Below are 15,422 nucleotides of genomic sequence, written 5' to 3' on the forward strand. Positions count from 1 at the left end.
CAACGCTAGGACCGCCTTGTTTGCGCCTGGACGACGCCGGGACTGCCTTGGATTCGCCTGGAGGCTGGGACCGCCTTGTTTGTGCCTGGACGACGCCGGGACTGCCTTGGATGAACCTTGGATGCACCTGGACCGATATGCCTTGGATGTGTTTTGGATGCGCCTGCACAACGCCAGGACCACCTTGGATGTGCCTGGACGACGCTGGGACCGCCTTCAATACGCCTTGAATGCGCCTGTACGACGCCGGGACCGCATTGGATGGGCCTTGGATGCGCCCAGGATGCGCCTAGGATTCGCCTAGGATGCGCCAAGACGACGCCAAGACTGCCTTGGATGTGCCTTGGATGCGCTTGGACGCCGCCAGGATCACCTTGGATATTCCTGGATGATGCCGGGACTGCCTTGGCTGCGCCTGGACAACGCTGGGACTGCCTTGGATGCACCTTGGATGCGCCATGGATGCGCCATGGATGCGCCTTGGATGCGCCTGGACGACGCCAGGATCACCTTGGATGCACTTGGACGACTTCGGGACCGCCTTGGATACGCCTGGACGACGCTGGGACCGCCTTGTTTGAGCCTGGACAACGCCGGGACCGCCTTGGATGCGCATTGGATGCACCTGGACGACGCTGGGACCGCCTTGTTTGAGCCTGGACGACGCCGGGACCGCCTTGGATTCGCCAGGACGCTGGGACCGCCTTGTTTGTGCCTGGACGACGCCGGGACCGCCTTGGATGCACCTGGACAACGCTAGGACCGGCTTGTTTGCGCCTGGACGACGCCGGGACCGCCTTGGATTCGCCAGGACGCTGGGACCGCCTTGTTTGTGCCTGGACGACGCCGGGACCGCCTTGGATGCACCTGGACAACGCTAGGACCGGCTTGTTTGCGCCTGGACGACGCCGGGACTGCCTTGGATTCGCCTGGACGCTGGGACCGCCTTGTTTGAGCCTGGACGACGCCGGGACTGCCTTGGATGAACCTTGGATGCACCTGGACCGATATGCCTTGGATCTGTTTTGGATGCGCCTGCACAACGCCAGGACCACCTTGGATGTGCCTGGACGACGCCGGGACCACCTTGGATGTGCCTGGACGACGCTGGGACCACCTTGGATGCGCCATGGATGCGCCTTGGATGCGCCTGGACGACGCCAGGATCACCTTGGATGCACTTGGACGACTTCGGGACCGCCTGTGGGAATGAAGGATCTGCCGGGACCACCTTGAATGTGTCTGGACGACGCCGGGACCTCTTTGGATGTGCCTTGGATGCGCCTTGGATGTGCCTTTGATGCACCTTGGATGCACCTTGGATGCGCTTCAACGACGTCGGGACCGCCTTGAATACGCCTGAATGGATGGGCATTGTCGACGCCGGGACTTCCTTGGATGCGCCTGGAAGACGCCGGGACCGCCTTAGATGCGCCTAGACGACGGCAGGACTGCCTTAGATGCACCTTGCATGCGCCTTGCATGCTTCTGGACGACGCCGGGACCATCTTGGATGCACCTGGACGACGCCGGGACCGACTTGGATGCGACTGGACGACGCCTGGACGACGCCGGGACCGCCTCGCATTCGCCTTGGATGCACCTTGGATGCGCTTTGCATGCTCCTGGACAACGCCAGGACCGCCTTGGATGCGCCTGGATGACGCCGGGACCGCCTTGCATGCGACTGGACGCTGGGACCGCCTTGTTTAAGCCTGGACGACGCCGGGACCGCCTTGGATGCGCATGGATGACGCCAGGACAGCCATTGTTGCGACTTGGATGCCTGGACGACGCTGGGACCGCCTTGTTTGAGCCTGGACAACGCCGGGACCGCCTTGGATGCGCTTTGGATGCGCATTGGATGCACCTGGACGACGCTGGGACCGCCTTGTTTGAGCCTGGACGACGCCGGGACCGCCTTGGATTCGCCAGGACGCTGGGACCGCCTTGTTTGTGCCTGGACGACGCCGGGACCGCCTTGGATGCACCTGGACAACGCTAGGACCGCCTTGTTTGCGCCTGGACGACGCCGGGACTGCCTTGGATTCGCCTGGAGGCTGGGACCGCCTTGTTTGTGCCTGGACGACGCTGGGACTGCCTTGGATGAACCTTGGATGCACCTGGACCGATATGCCTTGGATGTGTTTTGGATGCGCCTGCACAACGCCAGGACCACCTTGGATGTGCCTGGACGACGCTGGGACCGCCTTCAATACGCCTTGAATGCGCCTGTACGACGCCGGGACCGCATTGGATGGGCCTTGGATGCGCCCAGGATGCGCCCAGGATGCGCCTAGGATGCGCCTAGGATGCGCCAAGACGACGCCAAGACTGCCTTGGATGTGCCTTGGATGCGCTTGGACGCCGCCAGGATCACCTTGGATGCACCTGGATGACGCTGGGACCGCCTCGGATGCGCCTGGATGACGCTGGCACTGCCTTGGATGCGCCTTGGATGCTCCTGGACAACGCCGGGACCGCCTTGGATTCGCCTGGACGCTGGGACTGAAATGTTTGTGCCTGGATGACGCCGTGAACGCCTTAGATGTGCCTTGGATGCGCCCAGATCATGCCAGGACCACCTTGGATGTGCCTGGACGACGCCGGGACCGCCTTGGATGCACCTGGACAACGCTAGGACCGCCTTGTTTGCGCCTGGACGACGCCGGGACTGCCTTGGATTCGCCTGGAGGCTGGGACCGCCTTGTTTGTGCCTGGACGACGCCGGGACTGCCTTGCATGCGCCGGGACTGCCTTGGATGCGCCTGGAAGACGCTGGGACCGCCTTGTTTTTGTGCCTGGACGACGCCGGGACCGCCTTGGATGCTCCTTGGATGCGCCTTGTATGCGCCTGGAAGACGCTGCGACCGCCTTGTTTGTGCCTGGACGACGCTGGGACTGCCTTGGATGAACCTTGGATGCACCTGGACCGATATGCCTTGGATGTGTTTTGGATGCGCCTGCACAACGCCAGGACCACCTTGGATGTGCCTGGACGACGCTGGGACCGCCTTCAATACGCCTTGAATGCGCCTGTACGACGCCGGGACCGCATTGGATGGGCCTTGGATGCGCCCAGGATGCGCCTAGGATGCGCCAAGACGACGCCAAGACTGCCTTGGATGTGCCTTGGATGCGCTTGGACGCCGCCAGGATCACCTTGGATGCACCTGGATGACGCTGGGACCGCCTCGGATGCGCCTGGATGACGCTGGCACTGCCTTGGATGCGCCTTGGATGCTCCTGGACAACACCGGGACCGCCTTGGATTCGCCTGGACGCTGGGACTGCAATGTTTGTGCCTGGATGACGCCGTGAACGCCTTAGATGTGCCTTGGATGCGCCCAGATCATGCCAGGACCACCTTGGATGTGCCTGGACGACGCCGGGACCGCCTTGGATGCACCTGGACAACGCTAGGACCGCCTTGTTTGCGCCTGGACGACGCCGGGACTGCCTTGGATTCGCCTGGAGGCTGGGACCGCCTTGTTTGTGCCTGGACGACGCCGGGACTGCCTTGCATGCGCCGGGACTGCCTTGGATGCGCCTGGAAGACGCTGGGACCGCCTTGTTTTTGTGCCTGGACGACGCCGGGACCGCCTTGGATGCTCCTTGGATGCGCCTTGTATGCGCCTGGAAGACGCTGCGACCGCCTTGCTTGTGCCTGGACGACGCTGGGACTGCCTTGGATGAACCTTGGATGCACCTGGACCGATATGCCTTGGATGTGTTTTGGATGCGCCTGCACAACGCCAGGACCACCTTGGATGTGCCTGGACGACGCTGGGACCGCCTTCAATACGCCTTGAATGCGCCTGTACGACGCCGGGACCGCATTGGATGGGCCTTGGATGCTCCCAGGATGCGCCTAGGATGCGCCTAGGATGCGCCAAGACGACGCCAAGACTGCCTTGGATGTGCCTTGGATGCGCTTGGACGCCGCCAGGATCACCTTGGATGCACCTGGATGACGCTGGGACCGCCTCGGATGCGCCTGGATGACGCTGGCACTGCCTTGGATGCGCCTTGGATGCTCCTGGACAACGCCGGGACCGCCTTGGATTCGCCTGGACGCTGGGACTGCAATGTTTGTGCCTGGATGACGCCGTGAACGCCTTAGATGTGCCTTGGATGCGCCCAGATCATGCCAGGACCACCTTGGATGCGCCTGGACGACATCGGGACCGTCTTGGATGCGCCTGGATGACGCCGTGACCGCCTTTCATGCGCCTGAACGCTGGGACCGCCTTGTTTCTGCCTGGATGACGCTGGGACCGCATTGGATGCGCCTTGGATGCCTTTGGATGCACCTGGACGACGCAGGGACCGCCTTGCATGCGCCTGGACGCTGGGACTGCCTTGTTTGCGTCTGGACGACGCTGGGACCGCCTTGGATGCGCCTTGGATGCGCCTTGTATGCGCCTGGAAGACGCTGCGACCGCCTTGTTTGCGCCTGGGCGACGCCGGGACCGCCTTGGTTGTGCCTGCACGCCTTGGATGCGCCTTGGATGCGCCTTGGATGCGCCTGGACGACGCTGGGACTGCCTTGGATGCGCCTGGATGACCCTGAGACTGCCTTGGATGCGCCTTGCATGCTCCTGGACGACGCCGGGACCACTTTGGATGCGCCTGGACGACGCCGGGACCTTCTTGCATGCGCCTGGACGACGCCGGACCGCCTTGGATTCGCCTGGACGCTGGGACTGCACTGTTTGTACCTGGACGACGCTGTGACCCGCCTTGGATGCGCCTTGGATGCGCCTTGGATGCGCCAGGACGACGCTGGGACTGCCTTGGATGCGCCTGGTCGACGCTGGGACTGCCTTGGATGTACCTTGGATGCACCTTGGATGCGCTTGGATGACGCCGGGACCGCCTTGGATGCGCCTGGTTGACAAAGGGACTGCCTTGGATGCGCCTGGACGACGCCGGGACCGCCTTGGCTGCGCCTTGGCTGCGCCTTGGCTGCGCGTGGACGCTGGGATCGCCTTGTTTGCGCCTGGACGACGACAGGACCCCCTTGGATGGGCCTTGGATGCGCCTTGGATGCGCCTGGACGACGGCGGGACCACTTTGGATGCGCCTGGACGACGGCGGGACCGCCTTGGATGCGCCTGGACGACGGCGGGACCGCCTTGGATTCCGCTTGGATGCGCCTTGGATGCGCCTGGATGACGCCGGGACCACCTTAGATGCGCCTTGGATGCGCCTTCGATGCACCTCGGATGCGCCTGGACGACGCCGGGACCGGCTTGGATGCGCCTGGACGACGCCTTGGATGCACCTGGACAACGGTGGGACCGCCTTGGACACGCCTTGGACGCGCCTTGGATGGTCTTGGACGACGCCGGGACCGCCTTGGGTGCGCCGGACGACGCTGGGACCGCCTTGCATGCGCCTGGACGCCGGGACCGCCTATTTAACGCCTGGACGACGCCGGGACCGCCTTATGTGCGCCTTGGATGTGCCAGGATGACGCCAGGACTGCCTCGGATGCGCCTGGATGACACCGGGACCGCCTGCCTGCCTGGCCCACTCTTGGATGAGACCATGACCGTCTACATGCCTTCCTGCTTGGCCTGCACCTGGATGAAGACGACTGCCTGGCCTGCATCGGGATGAAGTCATGACTGCCGGCCTGACCTGCACCTGGATGAAGCCGTGACTTCCTGCCCGCCCGGCCTAAACCTGTATGAAGCCATGACTGCTTGCCCTGCTGGCCTGCGCCTGGATGATTACGTCAGCCATTATGATCTGAATACTTGAGTAGAACAGCAAACAAGTAAGTCAATATCACTCATTTACAAAGGTCAAACTTTACAAGTATTTTAGCATCTCCTGGATGTTCTAGTTTTGTCTGAGCCTAATGCTAACATATAATGCTAACTAACCTAGACCAATGTTGCAGTCGCTATAGCTCCAATATAACACCAACATTTGAACATAAACTTTGCAGCAACACATGTAGGCAGTAAATATAGCAATACTCATAGGCATATATTATGTATACTAAAAACTGAGAGAAGCTAGTGGCTCAACTCTTTGTATCATACTGAAGCATGAAATCATGATGTACAAACTGTTTTTCTGCAATTCTTTACATTCTTTTCAATCATGCTATTACTGTAGATTATTATGAAGTAAAAAACAAAAAAAAGTTCTTCTTTCGTCATTGCTTTTTTTAGGGGGCTGCGCCAATTGCATTTGCCTTCATTTCAATGGTGTACTGTAAATTCCATGTGTGTTCATTTGGACTTCCGAAAATTACGTCAGCCATTATGATCTGAATACTTGAGGAGAACAGCAAACAAGTAAGTTATCATCACTCATTTACAGAGGTCACACTTACCGACAAGTATTTTAGCATCTCCCGGATGTTTTAGTTTTGTTTGAGCTTCATGCTAACATACAATGCTAACAAACGTAGATCAATGTTGCAGTTGTTATAGCTCCAATATTTGAACACAAACTTTGCAGCAACACTTGGAGGCAGAAAATATAACAATACTCACAGGCATATATTATGTATACTAAAAACTGAGAGAAGCTTAGTGGCTCAACTCTTTGTATTATACTGAAGCATGAAATCATGATTTACAAACTGTTTTTCTGTAATTCTTTACATTCTTTCCAATTATGCTATTACTGTGGGTTTTTATCAATTAAAAACAAACACATTTTTCCTTTGTCATTTTTCTTTTAGGGGGCTGCGCTAATTGCATTTGCCTTCATTTCAATGGCGTACTGTAAGTTCCATGTGTGTTCATTTGGAGTTCCGAATATTACGTCAGCCATTATGATCTGAAGACTTGAGGAGAATAGCAAACAAGTAAGTCATTATCACTAATTTACAAAGGTTACACTTTACAACAAGTATTTTAGCATCTTCCAGATGTTTTAGTTTTGTTTGAGCCTAATGCTAACATACAATGCTAACAAACCTAGATCAATGTTGCAGTCGTTATATCTCCAGTATAACACCAATATTTGAACACTAACTTGCAGCAACACTTGTAGGCAGAAAATATAACAATACTCACGGGCATATTTTATGTATACTAAAAACTGATTGAAGCTTAGTGGCTCAACTCTTTGTATTATACTAAAGCATGAAATCATGATGGACAAACTGTTTTTCTGTAATTATTTACATTCTTTTCAATTATACTATTACTGTAGGTTTTTATAAAGTAAAAAACAAGCAAAATAAACGTATTCTTTTGTCATTGTTTTTTTTAGGGGGCTGCGCAAATTGCATTCATTTCTATGGTGTACTGTAAGTTCCATGTGTGTTCATTTGGAGTTACGAAAATTACGTCAGCCCTTATGATCTGAATACTTCAGAACAGCAAACAAGTAAGTCATTATCACTCATTTGCAAAGGTCACTCTTTACGACAAGTATTCTTGCATCTCCCGGTGGTTTTAGTTTTGTCTGAGCTTAATGCTAACATACAATGCTAACAAACAGATCAATGTTGCAGTCGTTATAACACCAATATTTGAACACAAACCTTGCAGCAACACTTCTAAGCAGAAAATACAACAATACTTACGTGCATATATTATGTATTCTTAAAACTGATTGAAGCTTAGTGGCTCAACTATTTTGGTGGTTGCAAACCACCCAATACAGATTTGACACAGTATGTGTAGAAAATGTGATGAATGCAAAGGTTGGTTAGCTTGATGCTAACGCATTATGGAAAACACCATCGACAGACTAGCACAGCACAACTAGTATCAGTCTTTTGTTCGTGGCTATGTCATGTGCCTGCATCTGTTTGAAACTGCCCTGCCCTGTCCTGCCCTGCCCTGTCATGCCCTGCCCTGCCCTGCCCTGCCCTCCCCTCTCACCGGCCTGTGCCTGGGTAAAGCTATGACTTCATGCCTGCCCTCCTGACCTACGCTTGGATGAGACCATGACTGCCATGACCTGGATGATGCCATGATTCCCTGCCTGCCTAGCACCCGTCTCTTCTTTTATTTTTCTCATGTTGTCTTCCATCCACTGGCTCCCCATAAAACAGCGCATACATTTCAAGATCCTTGTCACCACATAAAAGGCCCTAAACAACCTTGACCCCCCCGCCCCACCTGTCTGAACTCCTGCATCGCTATACCCCCACCCGCCGACTCCGCTCTGCTGACGCCAGCCTGCTCACCCCAACTACCTTGACCAAATACCGGACCATTGGGGATAGAGCCTTTGCCATTGCTGCCCCCACTTTCTGCAACTCTCTCCCCCTGACCATTCGTAATGCTGACTCCCTGCATTCCTTCAAGCACCATCTCAAGACCCACATCTTCAACTCTGCACATGACACCTAACTCTTTGTGTGTGTGGACGACGCCGGGACCATCTTGGATGCACCTGGACGACGCCGGGACCGCCTTGGATGCGACTGGACGACGCCTGGACGACGCCGGGACCGCCTCGCATTCGCCTTGGATGCACCTTGGATGCGCTTTGCATGCTCCTGGACAACGCCAGGACCGCCTTGGATGCGCCTGGATGACGCCGGGACCGCCTTGCATGCGACTGGACGCTGGGACCGCCTTGTTTAAGCCTGGACGACGCCGGGACCGCCTTGGATGCGCATGGATGACGCCAGGACAGCCATTGTTGCGACTTGGATGCCTGGACGACGCTGGGACCGCCTTGTTTGAGCCTGGACAACGCCGGGACCGCCTTGGATGCGCTTTGGATGCGCATTGGATGCACCTGGACGACGCTGGGACCGCCTTGTTTGAGCCTGGACGACGCCGGGACCGCCTTGGATTCGCCAGGACGCTGGGACCGCCTTGTTTGTGCCTGGACGACGCCGGGACCGCCTTGGATGCACCTGGACAACGCTAGGACCGCCTTGTTTGCGCCTGGACGACGCCGGGACTGCCTTGGATTCGCCTGGAGGCTGGGACCGCCTTGTTTGTGCCTGGACGACGCTGGGACTGCCTTGGATGAACCTTGGATGCACCTGGACCGATATGCCTTGGATGTGTTTTGGATGCGCCTGCACAACGCCAGGACCACCTTGGATGTGCCTGGACGACGCTGGGACCGCCTTCAATACGCCTTGAATGCGCCTGTACGACGCCGGGACCGCATTGGATGGGCCTTGGATGCGCCCAGGATGCGCCCAGGATGCGCCTAGGATGCGCCTAGGATGCGCCAAGACGACGCCAAGACTGCCTTGGATGTGCCTTGGATGCGCTTGGACGCCGCCAGGATCACCTTGGATGCACCTGGATGACGCTGGGACCGCCTCGGATGCGCCTGGATGACGCTGGCACTGCCTTGGATGCGCCTTGGATGCTCCTGGACAACGCCGGGACCGCCTTGGATTCGCCTGGACGCTGGGACTGAAATGTTTGTGCCTGGATGACGCCGTGAACGCCTTAGATGTGCCTTGGATGCGCCCAGATCATGCCAGGACCACCTTGGATGTGCCTGGACGACGCCGGGACCGCCTTGGATGCACCTGGACAACGCTAGGACCGCCTTGTTTGCGCCTGGACGACGCCGGGACTGCCTTGGATTCGCCTGGAGGCTGGGACCGCCTTGTTTGTGCCTGGACGACGCCGGGACTGCCTTGCATGCGCCGGGACTGCCTTGGATGCGCCTGGAAGACGCTGGGACCGCCTTGTTTTTGTGCCTGGACGACGCCGGGACCGCCTTGGATGCTCCTTGGATGCGCCTTGTATGCGCCTGGAAGACGCTGCGACCGCCTTGTTTGTGCCTGGACGACGCTGGGACTGCCTTGGATGAACCTTGGATGCACCTGGACCGATATGCCTTGGATGTGTTTTGGATGCGCCTGCACAACGCCAGGACCACCTTGGATGTGCCTGGACGACGCTGGGACCGCCTTCAATACGCCTTGAATGCGCCTGTACGACGCCGGGACCGCATTGGATGGGCCTTGGATGCGCCCAGGATGCGCCTAGGATGCGCCAAGACGACGCCAAGACTGCCTTGGATGTGCCTTGGATGCGCTTGGACGCCGCCAGGATCACCTTGGATGCACCTGGATGACGCTGGGACCGCCTCGGATGCGCCTGGATGACGCTGGCACTGCCTTGGATGCGCCTTGGATGCTCCTGGACAACACCGGGACCGCCTTGGATTCGCCTGGACGCTGGGACTGCAATGTTTGTGCCTGGATGACGCCGTGAACGCCTTAGATGTGCCTTGGATGCGCCCAGATCATGCCAGGACCACCTTGGATGTGCCTGGACGACGCCGGGACCCGCCTTGGATGCACCTGGACAACGCTAGGACCGCCTTGTTTGCGCCTGGACGACGCCGGGACTGCCTTGGATTCGCCTGGAGGCTGGGACCGCCTTGTTTGTGCCTGGACGACGCCGGGACTGCCTTGCATGCGCCGGGACTGCCTTGGATGCGCCTGGAAGACGCTGGGACCGCCTTGTTTTTGTGCCTGGACGACGCCGGGACCGCCTTGGATGCTCCTTGGATGCGCCTTGTATGCGCCTGGAAGACGCTGCGACCGCCTTGCTTGTGCCTGGACGACGCTGGGACTGCCTTGGATGAACCTTGGATGCACCTGGACCGATATGCCTTGGATGTGTTTTGGATGCGCCTGCACAACGCCAGGACCACCTTGGATGTGCCTGGACGACGCTGGGACCGCCTTCAATACGCCTTGAATGCGCCTGTACGACGCCGGGACCGCATTGGATGGGCCTTGGATGCTCCCAGGATGCGCCTAGGATGCGCCTAGGATGCGCCAAGACGACGCCAAGACTGCCTTGGATGTGCCTTGGATGCGCTTGGACGCCGCCAGGATCACCTTGGATGCACCTGGATGACGCTGGGACCGCCTCGGATGCGCCTGGATGACGCTGGCACTGCCTTGGATGCGCCTTGGATGCTCCTGGACAACGCCGGGACCGCCTTGGATTCGCCTGGACGCTGGGACTGCAATGTTTGTGCCTGGATGACGCCGTGAACGCCTTAGATGTGCCTTGGATGCGCCCAGATCATGCCAGGACCACCTTGGATGCGCCTGGACGACATCGGGACCGTCTTGGATGCGCCTGGATGACGCCGTGACCGCCTTTCATGCGCCTGAACGCTGGGACCGCCTTGTTTCTGCCTGGATGACGCTGGGACCGCATTGGATGCGCCTTGGATGCCTTTGGATGCACCTGGACGACGCAGGGACCGCCTTGCATGCGCCTGGACGCTGGGACTGCCTTGTTTGCGTCTGGACGACGCTGGGACCGCCTTGGATGCGCCTTGGATGCGCCTTGTATGCGCCTGGAAGACGCTGCGACCGCCTTGTTTGCGCCTGGGCGACGCCGGGACCGCCTTGGTTGTGCCTGCACGCCTTGGATGCGCCTTGGATGCGCCTTGGATGCGCCTGGACGACGCTGGGACTGCCTTGGATGCGCCTGGATGACCCTGAGACTGCCTTGGATGCGCCTTGCATGCTCCTGGACGACGCCGGGACCACTTTGGATGCGCCTGGACGACGCCGGGACCTTCTTGCATGCGCCTGGACGACGCCGGACCGCCTTGGATTCGCCTGGACGCTGGGACTGCACTGTTTGTACCTGGACGACGCTGTGACCGCCTTGGATGCGCCTTGGATGCGCCTTGGATGCGCCAGGACGACGCTGGGACTGCCTTGGATGCGCCTGGTCGACGCTGGGACTGCCTTGGATGTACCTTGGATGCACCTTGGATGCGCTTGGATGACGCCGGGACCGCCTTGGATGCGCCTGGTTGACAAAGGGACTGCCTTGGATGCGCCTGGACGACGCCGGGACCGCCTTGGCTGCGCCTTGGCTGCGCCTTGGCTGCGCGTGGACGCTGGGATCGCCTTGTTTGCGCCTGGACGACGACAGGACCGCCTTGGATGGGCCTTGGATGCGCCTTGGATGCGCCTGGACGACGGCGGGACCACTTTGGATGCGCCTGGACGACGGCGGGACCGCCTTGGATGCGCCTGGACGACGGCGGGACCGCCTTGGATTCCGCTTGGATGCGCCTTGGATGCGCCTGGATGACGCCGGGACCACCTTAGATGCGCCTTGGATGCGCCTTCGATGCACCTCGGATGCGCCTGGACGACGCCGGGACCGGCTTGGATGCGCCTGGACGACGCCTTGGATGCACCTGGACAACGGTGGGACCGCCTTGGACACGCCTTGGACGCGCCTTGATGCGCCTTGGATGGTCCTGGACGATGCCGTCTTGGGTGCGCCTGACGACGCTGGGACCGCCTTGCATGCGCCTGGACGCCGGGACCGCCTATTTAGCGCCTGGACGACGCCGGGACCGCCTTATGTGCGCCTTGGATGTGCCAGGATGACGCCAGGACTGCCTCGGATGCGCCTGGATGACACCGGGACCGCCTGCCTGCCTGGCCCACTCTTGGATGAGACCATGACCGTCTACATGCCTTCCTGCTTGGCCTGCACCTGGATGAAGACGACTGCCTGGCCTGCATCGGGATGAAGTCATGACTGCCGGCCTGACCTGCACCTGGATGAAGCCGTGACTTCCTGCCTTCCTGCCCGCCCGGCCTAAACCTGTATGAAGCCATGACTGCTTGCCCTGCTGGCCTGCGCCTGGATGATTACGTCAGCCATTATGATCTGAATACTTGAGTAGAACAGCAAACAAGTAAGTCAATATCACTCATTTACAAAGGTCAAACTTTACAAGTATTTTAGCATCTCCTGGATGTTCTAGTTTTGTCTGAGCCTAATGCTAACATATAATGCTAACTAACCTAGACCAATGTTGCAGTCGCTATAGCTCCAATATAACACCAACATTTGAACATAAACTTTGCAGCAACACATGTAGGCAGTAAATATAGCAATACTCATAGGCATATATTATGTATACTAAAAACTGAGAGAAGCTAGTGGCTCAACTCTTTGTATCATACTGAAGCATGAAATCATGATGTACAAACTGTTTTTCTGCAATTCTTTACATTCTTTTCAATCATGCTATTACTGTAGATTATTATGAAGTAAAAAACAAAAAAAAGTTCTTCTTTCGTCATTGCTTTTTTTAGGGGGCTGCGCCAATTGCATTTGCCTTCATTTCAATGGTGTACTGTAAATTCCATGTGTGTTCATTTGGAGTTCCGAAAATTACGTCAGCCATTATGATCTGAAGACTTGAGGAGAATAGCAAACAAGTAAGTCATTATCACTAATTTACAAAGGTTACACTTTACAACAAGTATTTTAGCATCTTCCAGATGTTTTAGTTTTGTTTGAGCCTAATGCTAACATACAATGCTAACAAACCTAGATCAATGTTGCAGTCGTTATATCTCCAGTATAACACCAATATTTGAACACTAACTTGCAGCAACACTTGTAGGCAGAAAATATAACAATACTCACGGGCATATTTTATGTATACTAAAAACTGATTGAAGCTTAGTGGCTCAACTCTTTGTATTATACTAAAGCATGAAATCATGATGGACAAACTGTTTTTCTGTAATTATTTACATTCTTTTCAATTATACTATTACTGTAGGTTTTTATAAAGTAAAAAACAAGCAAAATAAACGTATTCTTTTGTCATTGTTTTTTTTAGGGGGCTGCGCAAATTGCATTCATTTCTATGGTGTACTGTAAGTTCCATGTGTGTTCATTTGGAGTTACGAAAATTACGTCAGCCCTTATGATCTGAATACTTCAGAACAGCAAACAAGTAAGTCATTATCACTCATTTGCAAAGGTCACTCTTTACGACAAGTATTCTTGCATCTCCCGGTGGTTTTAGTTTTGTCTGAGCTTAATGCTAACATACAATGCTAACAAACAGATCAATGTTGCAGTCGTTATAACACCAATATTTGAACACAAACCTTGCAGCAACACTTCTAAGCAGAAAATACAACAATACTTACGTGCATATATTATGTATTCTTAAAACTGATTGAAGCTTAGTGGCTCAACTATTTTGGTGGTTGCAAACCACCCAATACAGATTTGACACAGTATGTGTAGAAAATGTGATGAATGCAAAGGTTGGTTAGCTTGATGCTAACGCATTATGGAAAACACCATCGACAGACTAGCACAGCACAACTAGTATCAGTCTTTTGTTCGTGGCTATGTCATGTGCCTGCATCTGTTTGAAACTGCCCTGCCCTGTCCTGCCCTGCCCTGACCTGCCCTGCCCTGCCCTGCCCTCCCCTCTCACCGGCCTGTGCCTGGGTAAAGCTATGACTTCATGCCTGCCCTCCTGACCTACGCTTGGATGAGACCATGACTGCCATGACCTGGATGATGCCATGATTCCCTGCCTGCCTAGCACCCGTCTCTTCTTTTATTTTTCTCATGTTGTCTTCCATCCACTGGCTCCCCATAAAACAGCGCATACATTTCAAGATCCTTGTCACCACATAAAAGGCCCTAAACAACCTTGACCCCCCCGCCCCACCTGTCTGAACTCCTGCATCGCTATACCCCCACCCGCCGACTCCGCTCTGCTGACGCCAGCCTGCTCACCCCAACTACCTTGACCAAATACCGGACCATTGGGGATAGAGCCTTTGCCATTGCTGCCCCCACTTTCTGCAACTCTCTCCCCCTGACCATTCGTAATGCTGACTCCCTGCATTCCTTCAAGCACCATCTCAAGACCCACATCTTCAACTCTGCACATGACACCTAACTCTTTGTGTGTGTGGACGACGCCGGGACCATCTTGGATGCACCTGGACGACGCCGGGACCGACTTGGATGCGACTGGACGACGCCTGGACGACGCCGGGACCGCCTCGCATTCGCCTTGGATGCACCTTGGATGCGCTTTGCATGCTCCTGGACAACGCCAGGACCGCCTTGGATGCGCCTGGATGATGCCGGGACCGCCTTGCATGCGACTGGACGCTGGGACCGCCTTGTTTAAGCCTGGACGACGCCGGGACCGCCTTGGATGCGCATGGATGACGCCAGGACAGCCATTGTTGCGACTTGGATGCCTGGACGACGCCGGGACTGCCTTGGATACGCCTGGACGACGCTGGGACCGCCTTGTTTGAGCCTGGACAACGCCGGGACCGCCTTGGATGCGCTTTGGATGCGCATTGGATGCACCTGGACGACGCTGGGACCGCCCTGTTTGAGCCTGGACGACGCCGGGACCGCCTTGGATTCGCCAGGACGCTGGGACCGCCTTGTTTGTGCCTGGACGACGCCGGGACCGCCTTGGATGCACCTGGACAACGCTAGGACCGCCTTGTTTGCGCCTGGACGACGCCGGGACTGCCTTGGATTCGCCTGGAGGCTGGGACCGCCTTGTTTGTGCCTGGACGACGCCGGGACTGCCTTGGATGAACCTTGGATGCACCTGGACCGATATGCCTTGGATGCGCCCAGGATGCGCCTAGGATGCGCCTAGGATGCGCCTAGGAT

Source organism: Syngnathus acus, chromosome 10, assembly GCF_901709675.1.
Source record: "Syngnathus acus chromosome 10, fSynAcu1.2, whole genome shotgun sequence".
Lineage (NCBI taxonomy): Eukaryota > Metazoa > Chordata > Actinopteri > Syngnathiformes > Syngnathidae > Syngnathus > Syngnathus acus.